At 57.2% G+C, this 21326-nt stretch overlaps 1 protein-coding gene across 3 annotated transcripts in view; it reads left to right on the forward strand.

Annotated features, from left to right (window-relative positions):
* HDAC7 (histone deacetylase 7) overlaps positions 1 to 21326 on the forward strand; it is a 95537-nt gene that overhangs the window by 21341 nt on the left and 52870 nt on the right. The window contains exon 1 of one of the 3 annotated variants that reach the window (XM_064474367.1): positions 17819 to 17956. The exons of the other annotated variants lie outside the window; for them this stretch is intronic. The gene's annotated coding sequence lies outside the window, so the exon portion shown is untranslated. Of the gene's footprint in view, positions 1 to 17818; positions 17957 to 21326 lie in introns of those variants that run through there. 3 annotated transcript variants of the gene reach the window in all.

Here is a 21326-nt window from a genome sequence, read left to right on the forward strand (position 1 = left end):
CTCCTGATTTGCCATTTGCCTTGAACCTAAAATAAAAGTTATTTAGACTAAAAGCAGGCATTAGCAATTTGTGAACAGAAGGGCAATTACAGGGAGAAAACTAATTTCCACCAGCATGGTGGGGGAAAGACGCTGCTACGTTGTCTGAGCCGCGGTGTCCTTCCCAGCAGAAGAACCGGTCCAGGTTCTCTGCCTCCAGCTATTCTGAATAACGATAGTTTGTGAACTCATCCTCTTGTTCTTGGCCTCCTTCTTGGAGCCCCGCCACAGGCCGTCTGGCTGCTACGGCAGCAGCGATACCTCCAGGCCCTCCCGTCGACAGCTGCCCATGTAAAAAGCTTCATTAGCTCAGCGGAGGACCAGGCTGCTCCATCTGCTCTCGACCAGTGCAAAAGCAGAGCCGCAGCCCGGCAGGGATGACTGCGGAAACAGCCAGCTCAGAGTAAATACTGCACTGGAGGGACAGGCTGCCAAGCGCGGGGAGGACGACTCTGGTGCTCTGAGATGCTGAATGGCGAGCTGGGGCAATTCCTTCTTTCGTTACAGGCTCCCCTGGTGCCCTCGAGCAAGGCCGTTACCCGCCTGGGCATCGGCTTGCCCTGCTGGCAGATCCGGGGCGACAGCGTCTTCTCCCTCTTTTCGTCTGCCTTGTTAATTGGGACCGTCCCTTCGCTCGCGTGGATGCCTGCTGCCACGTGGAAATCTGAGCTTTAGGTTGTAAATTCTCGAAGGGAGGGATTTTTCCCTTCCTGGGTGAGTGTGGGTGGCTCCGAAGCTGCTCCAATTTTAGTCTCCCCACACCACCCAGATATAAAACTGGGCATCTTGCTGCATCTGGTCCCGGGATATTCATTGTCCGGGAATCCCCAGGTGACCAATTATGCCAGCGGGAGCATTCATGGAAACAGGCCACTCTCTGCGACGGCTCAAAGTGTTTGCAAAAGGTTGGTAGAGTCCCAAGAGCTTCTGGCAGCTTCATTTTATTTTGAAACCAGTTGGCCCCCAGCTGGGTGTGAGAGTAAAATGAAAGGATGCGAGATAAACCCACTTGTGCGAGAGAGTGAGCCGCTGCCCGAGGCAGCGCAGCATCAGAGGTCGTCATTCTGAAACCGAGCATGGAAACTGCACAGAGAAGAAAGCTAGAGAGCAGGGCTCAGGCTCCTCGCCACACAGGGTGCAGACCACACTAAAGAGCTGCTCTGCCTGGGGACTGTCACATGTGCTGGGGCAAAGGAGAGAGAAACCTAAGGGGCAGCAGCCAGCTCTGACCGGGCAGATGAGCACTGACAACAAAGGTACTCTCGTCCTCTCCGGGCTACTCTCGTCCAACCCATCTTTTGGGTTTAAATGTGTCTTTGGGCTTTCTTTATCCTCTGCTCTTTGCTCAACGTCTCCGTCGTGTTGCCGCGATCGCCACCATCGGTGCCTGGGCGCTTGTAGGCATCCCCTCGCCTGGGCTGCTCGGGAGGACGAGGGGAGGCGGAGGCGGAGGGGAGCGAATGGCGAGGCACGGCGAGGAGGAGGCTCCGAGCGGCTGCCTGCCCCGCGAGCTGCCGAGCGAGCTGCCAGCCTGCTCTGGAGCCTGGGTACTCTTTGTCAGGAAATACGGTCGGTGTGTTCTGTGTTTGTAGCTCCGGCGCCTTGTCACCCAGACCCACGCAGGGAGTTAGGGATTTTTAGTCCAGTTGATCCATTTTTGTGTGGTGTGTGGTGTGTTATTCCTGCTCCTGCTGGGATAACCCCGGGCCAGCAGCTCCCTCCCCGCAGCTGGTGCAGCCTCTTGTATTTTAAGTAGCCGAGAGATGCTCTGATAGACGGGCCGTAGCAAAGGGCTTAATACAGAGGATCTCCTGGTGGACGTCGGCCAGGAAGGGAATGGCCGACAGGGCAGGGGGTTCTCGCTCATGCCGGCATCGGTTGCTCACCACACGGCACGTGACGAGCTCCTAGCGGATGGGGGTAGCTCCCCTCTTTCAGGTGCGAAAGGCAGGCGTTGCATTAGGTTTAGCGTGGTGGGGAGCAGCGCTGGCTCTCGCGGGACACCAGAGCTCTCCGACCGCCGGGCCAGATGCTCAGTTACAGGTTTTCACCTTCAAAGCATGAAGTTCTCGTTGCTGCTCCTCAGGACCCTCCTGGGTGCACTGCGCCGCGGTCGCTGTGCTGCCGGTGACCCACAGCACGGACGGCTCTGTTGGACACGAGCTAACCTGACACGGCAGCTCTGTGGCGTTAAACCGTGATGATACACAATAGCTGCAGCATTTGCTTACGTTACACGAATGACTTTTTCTCTGTACACCAGTATTCGCCTTGCAGAGCCCTGGCCTGGACCAAGTGACCGGAGCCAGGACATGAGGAGGGAGCATCTCCCCACTTTCTTCATCCCAAGACATGTATTAGAGCTCTTCTCTCTTCTCTTGCCACCCCCCGGTACTTCCTTGCTCTCTTTCTGTGAATACATTGGAAAATTGCATCAAAATAGCGATGTGCAGGTGATGACACCATGGTTAGGAGGAGGGAAGCTGTGATGGAAGAACTTGTTGAGTTTTGTCCTACCTCAAAAGTGCTGAAACTGGCGTTATGCTCCCACACCCCAGCCTGGGAATTTCCAGCTAAAAGCAAGTGGTTTTGGTTCTCTGGGCTGTAGAGAAAGCTGAGCACATGCTCGGGGTGCCCTAGTTATTTCAGAAACCAGGATGCACATTGGAAGAGCTGACACTTTTACAGTATCGGGACCCTTAATGCCAAATCTCATGTTCTACAAGCATCTGGCATGACTTTTGGATGGTTGACCTTGGCAGCACCACTGTGTTTCAAGCACCTCGTCTCCTGGCTTTGAGGGCGAGAGTCAGAAAGAAAGGAGAGGGAGACGACACAGCACTAAGGAAAACTGAGCCCTACACGTGATGGGATCTTGCTGAGAAGTGAGAAAGTGCAGGAACTGTGTAGACGTCGTGCGGCAGGAGGGCTTTCAACCCCAGGCTTCCTACAACCACTTGAAGGCCAAGAAAGCAGCTTCAGGGCTGTTCTCTACAGCTGGAGACAGCACCGTCTGATCACGGCCAACAGTTAGTGCAAATTAGAGTTAATTAGAGTTGGTTAGCAGGCAGCAGGAGAGAGATGCAGCAGACCCTCTCCTCTTTCACCCACTCTTTCCTCTTGTATTAAAGCTTCATCAGTTATGAGCTCTGGTTTGGGTTGTCTTTGTTCCCCGCCTACGGCAGCGAGGCCGAATGCTGCTTTGGAGGAGAGAGGGAAGGAGCTGAGTGAGAAAAGCAGCTAGAGAGGCTTGCGAGGCAGGTGCCAAAGTGCACCGAGCCACTGAGGATGTTCCGGGGTAATTGAAGACTTCAAGGAAAGATGCAAGGACAAAAGGAGCAAAAGACAGTTGCTTAAAAATCCTTCTGGATCAGAGGTTGCCAGGTTTTTTTAACAGGCTGCGCTTGAGTTACCAGATGCTGGCGCAAACCCTCGGATAACAGCGCAGTCCTAGACGGACTGAAACTTTTGAAGGGTCCACGTTTCAGGTAAGAACTCAAAGAAAAAGAGGCTCTTTTGTGGCATTTGTAACAGCTGTGATTGTGCTGAGCCTGATGGGCAATTCTGGGGGCCTTGTGGACTCTGTAGTTCATGGCCAGACTAAAGGGGACCAGAGATGAGACCTTGTGGAAGAAAGACCCTTGGGGGGCAGCGTCTTGTTCAAGCAGTAAAACTCTTGAGTGGGGACAAGAGAGAAAAGGCTGGGTCTGGGGTTTGGTGGGGAATCGAGGCAATGCCACCGGCTGAGCGGCCCGCAAGTAACAGCCCGAGGTGAGAGAAATGAGGAAAAAGTGAAAACTCCAGGGATGGGACTGTGAACATGCAAACAGGGAGGTCACAAGAAGCAGCCGGGAAGGCTTCACGCAGCCCGAGAAAGCACAGGCACCCACGGCAGAGCTGCTGCCCTCGCAGGGAGGAAAACTGCAAATGCCTTCAACTGACGACTGAAAATACCCAAAAGGAGCAGAATTTACCTATCCTGCGGGCCGAAGAGGGTTAACTCGCAGGGCTGTTGAAGGCACAGCCACGCACAGTTAAGTTATTTAACCACTTGTAGCAGTAAAGTGAGGAAGCCTGGTGGTTAAAGCTCACACCACACGAATGGGGTCATCCTTACCATGGGTGTTTCTGAGCCCTGTATCGCACACCTGAACGTTCCCTACCAGGAGGCTACAAAGGGTAAAAGGTCTCTCTTACTCTTTCTTGATGGGCTGATATCCCGTGTGTCAGAGAAAGCCCTTCTAGGGCTGAGCATGAGCTTAGAGTCTGGAGCTGACGTTGGGCAAAGAAAACCTGAAAAACTCCAGACTTGACAAATAAAAGCTCTTTCAGTGGCAATTTTTGAACTTTATGCCCAGCCCACATTCACCTGGTCTTTCTCTGTGTTTGCTGGGAAATAGGGATATGATGGTTTTAGAGAAATTGTTCTTGCTGTTCAGAAAAGGCCGATGGGCCCAGCTCCTTGCCCTGCAATCGCAGGCACAGCCAAAGCCCTGTAGCAATGGCAGAGAACGAGCCACATCTCATAATTAGGAGGGTGGGGGGGTGGGGAGTTGTTTTTTTTCTTTTTAACCAAAACAGGATGATTTCCAAATGATTACTTTGAATCTGAAGGATGAGTAATCGCGTGGTCATGGGGATGGTGAGGTTACAATTGTTAAAAGGAAGCCTTAAAAATTGTCGGGTGTTGTGTTCAAAGCTCGCACAAGGGCAGCACCCATGTAACGGGGACCACAACGTGCTGAAACGTTGCTCAATGAAACCTCAAACTAGACTGCTTGTTGTATAAGCATTGGTTTTTAAAAATAGCTCTACTGGAAACGTTCCTATCCATCGTGGGCAATTGCAGTAGAGAAGGTCGGAAGAGAAAATCCGGGCGGCTGCAGGGGTGCGTGCTGGAAATGTGCACGGGCAGGATTTTCTGCCCCTGGCTTTTGGGATAGCTCTGTAGGAGAGGAAAAGAAACCTTCAGCTCTCGGCGAGAGGAGGTGGAAAGGAAACGGACCCTGAGTCAAAGCTGAAGAGGCTACGAAGGGCTCAGGGCACGGGGAGCAGCAGTGGGAAGGGTGAGTAGGCAGCGCAGGGCTGCAGCTCCGGAGCCGCTCCCAAGGCAAGTGACTCCAGGCTGCGCTGGGACCTCAGCGGCTTGTCCTGCAAGGGAAGGTGGCCCTTGACGAGGCCGGTGTCAAAAATGAGTTGCTTTTTGGTGGGATCCAGCTGATGTCTGTCCCAGGAAAAATTCGTAGGCATCTGGCTGTGATGCCTCTCCCAGAGCCTCCTTCCTCCAACTTTTATTTACCTCCCTCATAACAGAAAAACCCATCAGAGTTATTAGCTCCATTTCAAAGATGCCATCAACCGCAACCAAAGCCGTGGCTTGGCTTAGCCAGCAAAGTGTTAAAGTCTGTCCCGGAAACTCTCCGAGAGGAAGGGAGCTGGCCAGAGGCAGGCTTGGGTCCCTGCCAGCGGCTGCGGAGCAGCCTCCGCTGTCTCCTGGCCACCCTCCCTGCCAAGGCCCCTTGGGTCGTCCCCTCACTTTCTTGGGATTTCTGTGATGTGTCGCGTGAGCAGCGCTGGGTTGCTCATCTAGGCATCCCGGCTTGCTCCCCTCGCCCCTGCTGGCACCTTCCTCCATCCTACCCCGTCGCAGGAGGGTTCCACTGGCACCTCCAGAGCACTTGGTGTAGCTGCACCCAGAAATCCTCCCTGCCCTGACCACAGCCGGCCCATGCCCCAGCTCCAGGAGGAAACCCAAGCCATAAGGGATGTCCCCACACTCAGAGGTTTTGCCTTTGCACCCGCTGTCTGCCGCTGCTGGAAGCTCCTTCGAGCAGTGTCGCAGCGGAGAAGGTCTCCTTTGGGACGGCAGCGATACGGGCATGTCCTGGGAGCAGGGAAGGCTGAGCCGAGGCAGCAGCCTGCGAGCCGGCCGGGGAGTCCCTGGCAGACCTGGCCCCGTCTGCCGCGGCACCCAGAGGGCTGGGAGGCCGTGGAAAGGCTGCCAGCAGCGCTGCCAAGCACAAAGTGGAACCACGACCTCAGCCTGAGAGCAAAACTCCCCTTCGCTTGGAGGTCTGGCCCCTTCTGCGGCGAGGCTGCTGGCGGGGCCACCGCCCCGGCCCCGCTCCCGGTGGCCCCGGGGAGCTCGTGATGCCTTGGCCAGCCCGAGCTGTTCTTCTCAACAGTCTCCCTCACGAGGGACACCTGGGCGAGTTCAAAAGCAGAAGCCACCAGGGCTGGCCTGGCTGAGGGTAGGATGTGGTTGCTCAGCAGCCTTTGGGCACATTCTTGCCCGGGGGTTTTAGGCATCCCCACCCTCACAGCTCATTATATTTGCCGATCTTGGGTTGTCACCTTTAGCTCTCTGAATGTGCTCGTTCTGCAGATCTCAGAAGTCAGTTCGGGCTCCTCTGTGGCTTTCAGAGGTGCTGAGGCACTGACAGAAGTGTTGCTGTCAGACCTTGTCGGGACTAGGGGGAGAAGCTGGTGAAAGCGAGCCCTGGGGCTCCCAGACTGTCAGGAGCTGGTGGGTTTATTTACCTCGCTGAATTAACCTTGGATCAGGTGCTTCTCTTCACTCTCTCTGCCAGGGACCGTGAGCTCTGGATGTTTCCGAGCAAGTTGCAAGGGCATCTGTACGTGTGTCTGTGTCCACTTGGTGGCAGTGTGTCTGCCCTGGCTCCTGCAGGTGAGGGGCCTGACCTGCTTTTGGAAGATGCTTTTGGATGCTCAGATGAGGTTATGCTTCAGGGAGCGACCTGGTGTGAGCGGTAGCGGTGATGCCCTGGGTACCTGCGCGGCGTGGCTGCAGCCGGGCTCCTCGCCGTGGTGCCTGGCAGGAGCGGCAATGAGCGTGAACGGAAACAAGAGGGGTTCTGGCTGGATACGAGGAGGAACTTTTCCCCGACGAGGACAGTCAAGCATTGGAATAGATTGTGCAGGCTCCATCCCTGAGCCTTTCAAGACCAAAGCCCCGGGCAACCCACTCTGATCTCACAGCTTCAAGCAGGAGGTTGAACTGGAGACCCCCAGAAGCCCCTTCCAACTTGAATTATCCTATGATCCTATGACAAGTCTTCTGGCTATAGTAGGAACTTCGCTGCTTATGCTCTTACACCTCAATACATCTGCTGGCAGTGGCTGGCACGTCCTCCTCCCACGCACCTCCTTGACCACCGGGGTGTCCGGCTCCTGGCTTTCTCAGTGTGTCTCTCTCAGCAGGCTCCCAGCATGATACAATCCGTTCCACATCGCCTGTTTGTGCTGCTGACGTGTTCGCCGGTGAATCGGCACCACGGAGCTGAGCGTTGCCTCCAGCCTCTGCAGGCAGGATGGCAGCTGAGGTCATAGCTTGCTGGGTGGAAAGATTTACTAGCACGGTTGTTCCTCATGTGTTTTCTGAGCCTTTTTGAAAGGCAGGAATCCACCTTCCCCTGCAGACCCGCCTAGCCTGGTAGCACAGCTGCTTTGCCGAGTCTGGAGACAGCTCTCTGGCCATTCAGGTAGACCCTGTCCAGGAAGGGGACGGTGCGGTTGCTGTCACAAAGCTTTAAAACGTATTGGTGTTCTCTCTCTAGACCAATCCAGCCTCACGGTGTTTCCTCTCCCAGGACTGGAGCACTTGGGTGAGCTCCGCATTCTTACTAATAAGAGAGCAGGTATTGCTTCAGGCTGTTGAATTGATGGAGAAAGCACCTTGCTCTGGATGGATTGTAACATCCCTTAAATATTCCTTATTTCTCCTCAAAATCTGTTTATCTCCATTTAGATCTTGCTCTGCTGTTGGACCAGAAAGGTCCTTCTGCCCTGAGAAATATTGCCCCTTGCAAATACCTCTGATCGCAGTTCGGTCATCCCACAGCCTTCCCCTGGATGCACACAGCGCTCTTCAGCCTCTCGTTCCACGGCGGGACATACGGAGCCTGAATCTTTACTGACCTGCCGTGACATTTTACCACCCTTCTTCACGGGCAGGTGCCAGAGCCAGCGTCCGTCCTTGTGCCTCCAGGGGTGCGTTAGGCTTTGGAGGAGCCGAGCACGTAGGTTTGACAGTGGGACTTTCCTGAAGGTGTGAATTCATCTCACCTACCTTTAGATGTCTTCACCTGAACATCACTTTAAAGTCAACAGAGGGGAACAGCTTTTCTAGGGCATGAGTCATCCGGGCTATTTTGGAGACGAACGGTACCTGCTCTGCCCAGGGATTTCGCGTGTGGTTTTTCATTTGTGTGACTGATACGGTGCCCACGGAAAGTTGTCCTCCTAGGTCGGTTCGGTTGTGTTTTCTATCAGCCAACCTATGGCAAGCTGCTAGCTTCAGATCAATAGTTCCTTTTTCTTACCGGCTTGATGAGAAAATCACAACTGCCTGTGTCAGGTCAAGAAAGTGCCTGTGGTTCCTGTGTCCTGCTCTGAGGAGCTTTAAGATGAGGTGCAACTGTCTCTTCTGTGCCCTGATAATCAAAGACCCGCTGTGTATGCCTCACAGGCTTGGAAAGGGAAAGGCACCCGCAGAGCCCGGTGAGCCACCCAAACCCCCTCCCTGCTGGGGAGCCCTCTGGCCCCAGCCTTTTGCGGGGGGCACGCGGGCGGCAGGGGCCAGGGGAGGTGGGAAGGGCAGGACCCCAAACCCTTCCCAGCTGGCTTTAACCCCTGAGCACGCCCGTGCTTTAACCTTGGAGCGCAGGATGCTCCCAAACCCACCCTGAGGGTAGAAGGAGCCAGACTTTTGCTGTAGGTGCGGGACAGGTCGCAGCGGGGACCCAGGGTGGACGCTGGACCGGTGGCCGGGGGGGGTCGTGCCATAACGGCGGGGTTTCAGCCTCCGATGCCAACGTGCCCAGCAGCTCAGAACAGTGCCCAGAGCAAGCCAGAGGCTTTTGTTCATTCTCCTGGTGTTTAGGAAAACACGGTTTTGCCGGCTATTATTTCTTTATCTGAATACAAACCCTCTGGGCATTTTAAAGGGAAATAAACGATTTCCAGTCGCTCAGGTGGTGGCACTTGAAAACTGCTGTAGACTTATACAGCCCTTTTCTGTGAAACTGTTTGCCCTGAGCTTCTCTAACGAGAAAGGCAAGCAAGAGCAGGTAGCGGTTGGCGTATACAGGTGATGGGCTTTCATGTAATTGCCACACTGGAGTCGCTTTTAAGGATCTATTAAAAAGGCAGAGGACTCTAGAAGCTCCTGTATAAGTTGGGCTGCGCCTTGCTTCACAGGGAGCGAGCAGTGAGGAACCCACCAGGTTGCGTCTGTGCCTGCAGATCCCGTCAGAGGGGCTTGAAATGGGAGGCACGGATTTGGCAGCCGGCGCTGAGGGAAACGACAAAGCCCCCGAGTTATTGCATTTGCTCCCGGAGTCAGGAGAGGGCGTGCGGTGCGGGGCCGCGGGCAGGATTTGCTACAGAAACATTTAGTCAACTCAAAGGCTGTTTCGAAAGCTAAATTCAGAGCTGCTCCTGCTCTTTCCCCCCCAGCCCATTGTTGTGGTTTTACAATCACATTTTCCTGTTTTTAAAACAAATGTTTTTCTCTTCCCTGGGGCTGTACGAAACCCCCACGAGAGCAGCAGGGGAAGGTGGCCGCAGGACTGCGCTGCGCCCGGGGGCTGCAGAGCTGCAGCAAACCCCCCCATCGCCCCTTCCCTCTAATTGCCGTTTGCTTTGCGCAACGCGCAGCAGCACCAACAGCAACGGGAGGGTGAAACAGGCAGGCAGAAGTGTGATAATTTTTTTTTTAATTATTTTTTTTTATTTTCAAGTTGATGGTTCCTCTTTACCGAGCTGTGGTTTCACGCTCGGCAGCAGGATGGTGAAGGTATTTTTGTAGGTCTTATTCAAGGAGTGTCTATTTAAAACAAACTTCTGGGCTGACAAGCAAATGTCATTGTTCAGTTAAAAGCACAGGCGGAAGATGGGGCTTGTGGAGAAATGGTGGCAGCCCCTTGAGGGCTTCTGCCACTTGGGCTGTCGGATGGGTGCTGTGAGCTCTCTGACGGTCCTCGGAGCCCAAGTCCCAGCTGTATTCGTACGGAGGGTGGACCCACCACTGCGTACGCGGAGGCGGTGCAAGACGAGGGCCCGCGGAGGAGAAAAGCGATGTATCATACAAGTTCCTGTATGCAGAGCGCCTGCACGCCGCCAGCGTTTTGCATTTAAATATGAATAGTTTTACATTTACTGAATGGAAGTCAGGAAGTTTAAAATGCTGAGCAGTAGGTCCGCCGAGCTGCTCCAGCTGTGCCTCGCGTTTCCAGGCAGGGCGCAACTGGGGCCAAAATTGCATGGGGAGTGGGCTAACACTTGCCCAGCATGGCCAGGACCTGCTCAGCCCCTGGTCTGGCCCCTCTTCCTTCTCTTGTGCAGCTGAGACCCCGAAACACAAACCCTTCAGTGCCCGGGACACATCCCAAAGACCCGATCGATCGCCCGCCGCCTGTTTCCCCAAAGCGCCGCTCGGCGCCTCCTTCCCAGCCCAGCTGCGCGTTGCCCAATGCAGGGTGTGAGCTGCTGCCCTCGTATCGTACATCAGCAAATAAAAAGAGGCATCAAGCGCTCTTGTGCCCAAGTCAGCAACTCGCCCACCTGCTTGCTGGGTCAGCCAGCCCTGCTGCTGCTGGCAGGCTCACCAGGCTGCCCTCAAACCCTCCCAAGCATCCCAAAATCAATCCCCAGCGGAGAAGAAATGGCCGGGGCGGGGAGGGGGAGAAGGAGAAACTCTGTGATGGAAAAGTAGGGGTTGGGAGGAAGGCTTTAATCCCTGCTTGTGCGCCAAGCAGGCTCCCCGCTGCGTTTGCAGCTGCGGGTGGCTTTGGTCGAGCCGTTTGCAGAGGTAGGACCGTGCAGGGCTCTCCGGTGTCCCCGGCACGAGGCTGGAGTCGAGGCCAGCAGGAGGGAGGTTTTTAGATAGGGTCTGGGGAAACGGAGCTGGTTTCCTTTGCAGTCGCCTCTCCAAACCCACCAGTGCTGAGACGTGCCGCTTTGGGCGCCGTGTTAGCTGTGGCCCCGCTCTGGCGTGATGGGGCTTGTGTGGATGCAGGGAGCAGAGGCAGCGTTATCGCCTCTGCCGCGCAGCCCGCTGGGGTAGGTAACGACCCTGCCTTGGTTTGTAGGTGGAAGATAAGGGCATGCTTGGAGCAGATGCTATGTGCTGGAGCAGTAGCAGGAGGTCAGCAGCTACTGAGTGGGAGCAAATGGTGGTTTTCAGCATTTTATAATGAGGCTAAAGCATCCTACTGCCAGCCTGTGAGCTCCTGCTGCAGCCCAGGGAGGCCAAAACATACCTGAAACAAGCACACCACCATTTCCCCCTGGAAAGCAGGAGAAACCTTCATTTTTTCACATTTTTGCGAGGCCCACAGGTGACCTGGAAGGTTCAGACCATGCACAGCCCTGCACCAGCCCAAATGAGAGCAGAGCTTTGTGGTTGCAGGAGAGGCACGTGGAAGGAGCTATGTTTTTGGGATGGAAAGTTTGTGGATGGAGGGAGGAAGACACAGACCAGCACAAAGCCAGGGGAGAGGATACTGGGCTGTCCCCGAGGCTGCGGGTCCCTCCTGCAGCTCTGTGCGGTCCCCTCTTATGGTCACTCAGCCCTTGTTTTGCTCAGGTAATTACGGAGCCAGAAGGATGCAGTCGGTCCCGGTGGGGAATGCTGGCTGCTGTGCCCCTAATTTTACCAGGTTCTTCCCTGTCCTCAGCAGGACCCCCATGCTTGAACACAGCCCTCCCAATGCCGGCAACAGCAGGTGTTCGCCCGGTCGCCACCGTGGAGATACTGGGGAGCTTGCTGTTCCCAGGGCTCCAGTTAGGAGAGCCCCGTGCCAGAAGCAGCTGGCTGCAGCCCAGGTTCCCAGCACGGCTCCATAAACTGGGGCGGGCCGGGGAGCTGAGCGCGCGTCAGAGGACGCTCTCCTCCGGGGAGCATCGCTCTCGTCTGATCGAAACCGCAGTCACTCCTCACCTGCCGCAGCCACCACCTACGTGGCGTCTTGCTCTTGCAGACGTTCCCGCTTGCAGCGGGCAGGGAGGCCGCAGGCAGCGGGCACGGGCAGGGGAGCTCGGGCGGGCAGGAGGCGGCTGCTGGGGGTCCCCGAGATGCCCCTGGATGGGGGATGGAGGCCAGGAGAGCCGCCGAGAATAGGGCTGCCCATGCCACCATGCCAACCATGCCCATCCTCATGGCTCCTGCCATTCTGGGGGGCCAGGAGCACACCCCCAGCTTGCAGGCTGTCCCCAGCCCTGGGCACATTCCCAGCTTTATCCTCGCCTTTTCCTGCTCGCTCTGTCTTGCTGCAGGACTGAGGTGTGATGGGTGGGAGCTAGAGAAGTACATCCAGCCGCTCAGCAAAGACCTCGGTTGGGATGTGCTGCCATTGCCCACCCTCCCTCCCCCTCCCAGGCAGACCAAGACCTTCTTCTGGCTCTCCTCCAGCTCCGAGCATCGGGGCCGAGCCCGCGTGGGGGTGCTGCGGGAAGCCTCCCCGCTTGCTGCGAGCTGGCTCGAACGCGGGGAGCCTGAGCGAGCCTGGGCAGCCTTGAGCGTCTTTGTCTCCTTCACCGGCAGTCTGAGGGTTGCACAACGCGCGGGGGTGAAGCGCATTCATCTCCACCGATCAAAATAGCACGTTTCTTTCACAACCGGCAGTGGGTTCTGCACATGTACCCCTGCCCGGCCGCAGCAGAGCCCCAGCCTTGCTGGCGACGGTCTCTAAGGGAGGAGAGACTCAAGAAAGGGAAGCGGTGCCTTGCTTTCCAGGCTAAAAATACTGGCTGCGCTTCCAAAATAATCTTGGTTGAATGATCTCATTTGACCCCAGGCTCCATGGCTGATTCAATTCCCCAATAACTTCAGCCTGAGCTTTGGCCGTCTGGATGGAGGAAGGTCTCAGTGGGATCTCTTTGCCGTTGGAGGTGGGTTTTACTCTTCGTGTGCAGGTAATTTCTGAATGGGGATGTAGCGGGAGAAGCCGGGGTGCCGCTTCTTTTTTGAAGTGTGAACATGAAAATATTCACAGATTTCAAAGCTGAACACAAAGACCAGAAATACTCTGGTTTTCCAGCCCACCCTGAATCTGACCTTTTATTTGAGCTATTACTTTGGAAGAGAAAACCACCGGCTTCCTCCAGGATGCCCCGGGGTAGATTCCCATGGGTTATACCGGCATGGGGAGCAATCTGCAGGAATGATGGGGCTGGCTGGGCTCAGGAGGAGCGACCCCCAGCTTGCCCTTCCCAGCACGTTTGAGCCTTTTTGAAGGATGAATTTAGGGGAATTTAGAGCACTGAACAGGGGAAAGAGCTAGATGGGGAGGATGAAGCCCTTTTTCCTGCTGCTGACCAACATAAACCACTGAGAACACTCCCCACCAGTTGCACCTTTGGTTGGTTTCACTGAGTAATATGTAAATTTATGCAGAGTGGGGCCTGCTGGGGCTTACATTGTGAAGTTATTGACCGTTCTCAGAATCAGCTGTTAGTCATAAAAACATTGCCATGGCAATTTCGGTGTTGTTGGGGCCCTGGGAGCACATCAACATCCTCATGAGGCTGCCCGAGGCCCTGGGATGCCTGTGGGTCCGCGTGGTGCTCGCCAGCGGGGCCGAGGCAGCTCACCTACCCCATATTCCTGGTTTCCCATTGCTCGTGCAGCCGGAAAGGCTTTACGCCTCATTGTGTCCCTCTCGGCACCGCTTTGCTTTGCAGAGTGATCCCAAAGCACCGCTCAGGCCGGCGCACACACGGACCCCCGTCCTGGTGGGGTTCTGAGCCTCCAGCAGCCCCCAGCCACGCGCTGGCTCCTTCGCCAGCCTGGGAAATCACCAACGCTTTGGCAGCTCACGACATCAAGGATATCGATGTTCCTTCCCCCGCCGGCTGGCTTCCTCCACTGACACCGACGCTGAGGTTTCCCCCTTGCCTCCCCTGGGTTCAGCCTGGGATTCATTTGCAACTACCTTAAATGTCTAGCACTTCTGTTCTGGTGTTATTTTGCAAATCAGAGAGGCATTAAGTGTAACCTCCGTAATTATGAGTTAGTAAAAAAGCCGTTGTCCCTCCCTCTGTCTTTGCTACGGAGTGAACCTCTGTCAGGCGCCGTTTGGGGGTCACGCATGGTCCCAGAGGAGCTTTTGCCAAGCATTTCCAAGATGAGACCGGGGATCAATAAGGTTTTGAGAGTTTGGAAATGAAAGGGAAGGCAAGGCTGACCCAGAAGAAAACTGGCTTAAATGAAAGGGAAAGAGAAAGCCCCAAAGGTGAGCGGCTGCAGCTTCAGAGAGGGCCGAAAATAACCGCTTGGTAAGTGGGGCTTACAACTGTGTGCCAGCCTGTGTGCAGGCATGCATGCTTGATATGTAACTTCCCATATTCTGGTCTGGTATCGTAAGAGTGAGCAAAATAGCTCAGCAAAAACACAGCCACTACCCACCCGTGTTTCGGTGTTTATCTCACCGCATCTGCACCGATTGACCTCCGGAGATGCCGGGCGCCGCAGCTGAGCGGCGGCTCCTCCAGGCCTCCTCGCTCTGGAAGGAGGCAGGGCTTTGCTCTGCATCTGAAGTGATTTCTTCTTTGGAAAAAAGAAGTGTAATTCAGTGGTCAGAGAATCCCCCACGCTTTGGATTTCCTGGAAACGCAGCTGTCCTCTCGCAGAGGAGCTGTGGCCAAATAAGCGCCGTCGCAGGCGGCTCACCCCGCGGTCAGTAAGGAAATCTCGGGTGGTATCACTCAGCCTTTGAACAAGATTTGAAGCCCCTCAGCGTCACCTCCTTCGCTCTGAATTGGGCTCATTTTCTTTCCTGGAGGTGCTAGGTCCCCACCGTGCGCTGCGTGGGGATGCTCCCGCTGTCCTGCCCTCAGCTCCTCCCTTCCTGTGCTGGTTTTGGCTGGGATAGAGTTAATTTTCTCCACTGGAGCTGCAACGGGACCTGCCCTGTCCCGGCCCTGATCCCCGCTCGGGAGGGCCCGTGGGTGAGCTCCCACAGCGGGGTGACGGGAGAGCGCCGAGAGCAGAGCAAGTCACTGGGAAACGCAGGGGAAAGGTGTGTCTTAAACCTGCAATTTCATGTAATTTAGGAGTTTTACTCGGGGCTATGCGGAAGCGCCTATCTCCAATTAGGTTTGCAGAGCTCTCCTCGGGTTAGGGCCTTCTGCCAGCGTGTTTGCTGCCCCTTTTCTCAGCAGTTTGGTGGCTTGGACATTCACTCAGGATGGAGGGACTCAGGGTCCAGTTTGGCTTCTAGTGACAAAGATCTGAACCCTACTCCTGCTTGCCCTGGGTCTTTCCAAGCATGCGACTGAGGGACTGCTGGAACGAGCTAGTCGCCGTCCCTCCTGTTGGAGCAGGTCTGCTCTGTATAATACCATATTTATCAGGTATGAGACGATGTGGCTCCCTCCTCCTGGAGACGAGGGGGCTCCCGGGGGCTCCCATGGGTGAGCGACCTGAGGTTTGGGTCTTGCTCTGATGGTTACCGCATTTGCAGTGCATCTGCTGAGACGGTCAGGGTCGAGAGCAAGGGGGCTACAAGGAGAAGTGGGGGGAGCCGCTCTGTTTTAGGGTGGGGAAGAGGGGAGGAAGGAGAGGTCTAACCACAGCCTACCACAACCTGAGGGCAAGCACGAGACAGCAGAGTCAGCCTATTCCCAGTGGTGCCACCCACACGACAAAAGGCAACTGGGACAGTTTGTGGTTTGCTGGTACAGGCTGGACAAGCGGAGATGTTCTGCAGAGAGGTGGAAGGTCTCCATCCTTGGAGATGGCCAGCCTGAGCGAGGCAGGGCCACGAGCACCGTGCTGGGGAGGGTGGTGCTCTGAGGAGGAGGCCGGACCGGAGCCTCTGGAGACCCCTTCCCACCGGCACTGCAACCCCCGAGACATCGGCCTGTCCCAGGGTGGCTGCAGGATCAGCGTTTTAAAAAGAAAACTCACCCAGTCCCAATGGGATGTAGAGATTGGAGGTACTGAAGCCTGACCAGAGTGTCAAAAACCTGGGAGGCTACACGCTGGGTGTTTGAAAGACAACCTAAATATTCATGTGGATTTTGAAGCACCTGAAAATACCTCTCTGAAAAGGAATGTTTGGCTCAGCTTCAATTAAAGAGCTGCTACACTCCTTAAATTTAAGACTGTGATCCGCATAATATTCTGGATTAATAGTATTTAATTTTCAAAGAGAATACACTTAAGAGTAATATAAATAGCAGTAGAAAAGGCTGGCAAGCTTCACGGCTCCTTCCTGCTTGCACATCCCGTATCTTTCTGGAGCCACCCTTATTTTTACCAGCCGGATGCATCAAATCCAAATGATGCGGCCACTTGAAAGGACTTGTCGTTGGTGACCGAGTCCCAAGGGAACGGGCAGGAAACGGCACCAATCTGCCAGAGACAGCCCTGTGCTTTCGGCTTTGCGTCCTCCGCGCTGCCGTACAGCTCTCGCTGCGGACCGTGCTGGATTTCAGGTTTTGTAAGGAAATCCAGGGCAGAGCAATGTTTTCCAAAACTTAATTCATAAGTCTGGGCTCAGGGTCCAGCTGCAAGAGATTTTAAATGCGCAATTCCTAGCTTTTCCTCGCTAAATGTCTGTGAATCATACCCGACTCTCTGTAGCAACGAGACGCGTCCTGCCCGAGCCGGCAGCTTCGGGAAGCAAGATAAAAAGCTGCAGTAACGGCAGAACTTCTTACCGAAGAGCTCTTGCTGCAAGAGGCGAGTTTCTTAAGTTCCTGCGTGTAACATTTTCTGTATCTGGGATTTATAAGCCGTGGCAAAGCTTCTGTTGCGGCTCACTGACCTCAGCGGGATCGGTTCGGTAGGACCAAGCACGGTATGGTCGGTGGGGAGGAGCCGTTGAACCCTGCGGAGGTTCAATTCAGCCAGCACCCTACCGTGCGACTCTTTGATGATGTTAAAAAAAAAAAGAGCGATGCTAAGGCAGAACCGAAATAGGCTCCATTTGAAGCAGGCACGTAAACCGAGGATGGCATCACGTGCCCAAGCAAAACACAGCTCGGAGCCACCCTCCCGAGGCAGCCGCCCCAGCAGTTCCAGCCGCCACCTGCAAACGCTTTCAGGCGTTCTGGCGGCGGGTTTTCCATCCCGCTGAGCGCTCGCCGGGGCCCAGCGCTGCCCTTCCTCCGGCTGCAGGCGAGGCTTTTCCCCCCGCCCCGCCGCCCGCCCGCGGCGCGCCCCCGAGGGCTGCGGGTGCCGCGTGGCCCGGGGAGCGCGCCGCGGCCGGGCACCACGGCGCATCCCGCCGCACCGGGGTCTGCGTGCGTGGCAGGTGCTTTTCCAGCCCGAGGGGGGACCCGCCTTTGCACACCCGCAGGGTGCGGGGGGCGGCTCAGGGAGCCCCGTTTTGGCACCCGAATCCCGGTTCTGCCCAGACGCGCGGGATCCCCGGCTCGGCCCGAGTGCTCGAACCGCCCCCCCCTCCACGCACACGCCCGCGGCCGGTCCCGGTGCCCGCGCCCCGCGTCGCCCCACGCGTGCGCCCCGGTTCCCAGCTGCGTTCCGGCCCCGGTTCGGCACCTCGGCGGCCGCGGGGAGCGGGGCGCTGCCGGCGGCGGCCGCGGTTCGGCCCGGCCCGGCCCGGCCAAGCCCAGCCCGGGGGGCGGCGGCGGCGGCGCCATTGGCCGGGCCCGGCGGGGCGGTGCGGCCCGCAGACAACGCGCCGTGGGCCGGGCCGGGCCCGGCCGCTCCTCCCCGCCCGGTTCCGGTGCGGCGGCGGCGGCGCAGGTGGAGCCGAGCCGCTGAGGGGAGCCCCGCGCCCCGCCGCCCAGCGCGGCCCGGCCGGGGGCCGCCCCCGCTCCGCCGCCCTCGCTCCGCCGCCGCCGCCCTCGCCCGCCGCGGACGCGCCGGCCTCGCCTTTGTCCCCGCCTGGCTCCGCCGCCGGCCTCAGCCCGGCCCCCGCCCGAGGTAGGCACCGGGACGTTTCCACCGCGGCCTGGGGCGGGCGCGGCTCAGTCACCCCCGGAGGGGGCGTCGGAGGGGCCTTTCCCGGGGCGGGCCCCCCATTCCTGCGGCGGTGTCGGAGGCCTCCCCCCGGGCCGGGTCCCCCATCCCCCGGGAGGGTGTCGGAGGCCTCCCCCCGGGACGGGTCCCCCATCCCCCGGGAGGGTGTCGGAGGCCTCCCCCCAGGCCGGGTCCCCCATCCCCCGGGAGGGTGTCGGAGGCCTCCCCCCGGGCCGGGTCCCCCATCCCCCGGGAGGGTGTCGGAGGCCTCCCCCCGGGCCGGGTCCCCCATCCCCCGGGAGGGTGTCGGAGGCCTACCCCCGGGCCGGGTCCCCCATCCCCATGAAGGGGGTGTCGGAGGCCTCCGCCGGGCCGGGTCCCCCATCCCCCGGGAGGGTGTCGGAGGCCTCCCCCAGGCTGAGCCCCCATCCCCGTGCAGGGGGTGTTAGAGGCCTCCCCGCAGGCCGGGTCCCGCGTCCCCATGCAGGAGGGGACTCCCCTGGGCCAGGCCTGGCCCCATTTCCCCCCATATTCCCAGGGGGAGATGCCTTCCCCCTGTCAGGGGCAGCCCCAGCCGAGCCCCCTGAAGGGCTCTGCTTGCCCCCCCTTCCCAGGCCTTGCACCCTCCCTGCTCCCCAAAGCCCCTGGGGCTGGCACGCCCCTGTGAAGGGGTGCCCTGTGCTGCACTGGGATGGAGGAGCCCCCTCCACAGCAGGGAGCCGGCTGGTCTAGAGCAGGAGGGTCTCGATCGCTCCTGGGGGTGTTGGAGCCCCGCGGCACCCGCTGGGGCTGCTGGTGCACCCCGTATCGACGGAGAGTCGCTGGCTGTGCTTTCGCCCCGATACTGCGTGCATGGCGTGCCCGGCTGCGGGCCAGGGAGCATCCGACAGCCCAGTAGCCCCGGCCACAGCTGAGACCATGGGCTGGAGCTGGTGCCTGGGGAAGCATCAGGTGACGGCGGCTTCGGGAGCAGCTGATCCACCCCGGGAGGTGATGGTGTCCCATGTGAATGTGTGCGTGTGGCTGTGGGTGTAAGCCTAGATAAGCTGCCGGAGCTGAGGGAGAAACTTCAGGCTCATGAGTCCCCGACTCATTGGGTCGAACGAGGTCCGCAGACCTGTGGCTGCCTTCGAGAGTGGGTGTTTAGCTGTGGTAAACCCGAGCCTGGTGTTTGCTGGAACGTTTTTATTCTGATCCTGTCGCCTTTCCCTTCTGAAGGCCAGCTGACACTTGCAGGAATTGAGGCTTTGAGGGCAGAGGAGTGATGGCACTGGGCTGCATCCTCCTTGGGTGTATTTACTGAAGTGGCATCTCCCCTTTCTCACTAAATCCCTTGTTGAGAAAGGATGTGAGCAGCTGCGCTGGGAAAAGAGCTGTTGATACCCCGAGTAGCCCGGATGTGTCTGGAGACTGAGCGTACGAGCCAATGCAGCCCACAGGTCTGTGACTCGTCCAAGATTTGCCCTTTGCTGGCAATCCCCAGGCTCCCAAAAAGCAGATCTTCCCACACCTTTTTCCATGGTAAAGGTATTATCCAGGGTTTGGGCATGTTACGAGGCTCTGCTGAGTAATGGGACGTCGGGAGGCTCCTGCAGAGGCGGTGTTGAGATGTGCGCCCGGGCTAGGCTTGGCTCAGGGCGGCTGTGCAGGAGGGACGAGGTGTCGCTTGTTGTGGGAGAGGAGGGGAAGCGGATGGCCCGAGGATTTGGACCGTGCAGTAGCTTTTGCCCAACTGGATGATCTGTAAGTGGTTTCTGCCCTGTGTTTGTTCTAGCAGATGGTCAAAGCAGCACGCTTGGGGAGGATGGGGAGGATGGGGAGGATGGGGAGGATGGGGAGGATGGGGAGGATGGGGAGGGTGGGCCCCACTCTCTTTGGGTCCGGATGCGATACCTCTGACCAGATGTTTGCAGAGCATTTGCAGCCTGGAAATCACAGGCTTTCTCAGGAGATCTCCAGTGCTTCCTGGTTTGCAGTGAGGATCGGAGGATTTCAGCACTTCCTACTCAGCTGCCGGAGGCGAGCAGGAAGTGGGAGCATGAAAATGGCAGCAAAAGTGCTTGCAGCGAGGCTGGAAGCTCAGCAGGCGTAAGCACATGGGATGATCATGAGGTTAGACCTGTCCTGAACAGTGTCCTGAACCCTTTGGACGTGTCATTTGGGAAGGGGCAAGTCACAATGCTAGGGCCAGCCTTTGCAGGCACTTATCTCGTCCTGGGACAGCAGGAAGGCGGAGGTGCTGCGTGAGTGCATGTGAGTGTGTCTTTTCCTGTAGTTTATTAAACAGCTTTGTCGCATCCTGCTGGGCCTGGGACGGGAACCACCCCAGGGCAGGGAGAGGCTTGTGCTTTGGGTTTGTGCTGGGTGCTGTCCAGTGCAGCTCTGATCTGGCGTTTCAGTGCGACGCAGTCTTATATCTGGGCTAGCAAAGGGATGAACTTCGTGCCCTCGTGAGATCGTGGGTCTGGGTTTGTGCTGTGCCTCTGGCAGAGGTGGGGGATTCAGGCCTGTGGTGGCCGGAGCTTGTGTGTCGTAGCTCTGGCCCTGCTTTCTGTGTTCGCACTTCACTGGGCTGGGGATTGGGGTAAAGACCTGGGTTGTATCTGGTCTGGGGAAGGGAGGCTGGTTGCTTAAAGTCTTTTGTGGCAGGTGATTCTAGGGATGTGAGTGGCCGCACCGATGGCTTTGGGATACGTGGCTTAAGCCAAACAGCTCTCCCACCGTGGGGCACTGCGATAGGAACAGCTCTTGGGAACCTCTAAGCCAGTGCTACAAAACCCTAACCATTTAGAAACTGTTGAAAGAAAAATGAGGCTTGAAAATGTCAGTACTAAGGAGACATCGTGTATTTGGAGTCTGTGGCTCAGATTTTCAGGCTTTTTCCTGTTCCAATAGTGGGATGCAATGGTATACGTGCTTTTTAAGATAGTCTGGGAGATCCTGCAATCATGTATTTAACAGCTGGGACCTTGGGGAGGGGAAAACAGAGACAAGTGTGTTGGCAGCGCTCCGAAACAAGGCAGCTCCTTCTGCCCCGTTGCCTGACTCTTGCAGTGGAGGTGTGCGAATCTCCTCTTCAATCTCTGGTTCAGACATCAAGACCTTAGTTTTTCTGATCTGATTTATTACCTTTTGATCTCCATCCAGCCCCGTAGCTCCTTTCTGCTACAGCGGGACGGGACAGCACAGGATGGGTAGGTGAGTCAGTCCTGCGAGCTGCTGAGTCCTTCCCGACGTCTGTGTCTCATTACCTCGCAATGCTCCCTGAAGGCAGGAATGCATCCTTCCCCAGTTCAGGCTCTGCCGGCTTCCTATTAACAGCCTCTTTGCTGAC

Source organism: Phalacrocorax carbo, chromosome 27, assembly GCF_963921805.1.
Source record: "Phalacrocorax carbo chromosome 27, bPhaCar2.1, whole genome shotgun sequence".
NCBI lineage: Eukaryota > Metazoa > Chordata > Aves > Suliformes > Phalacrocoracidae > Phalacrocorax > Phalacrocorax carbo.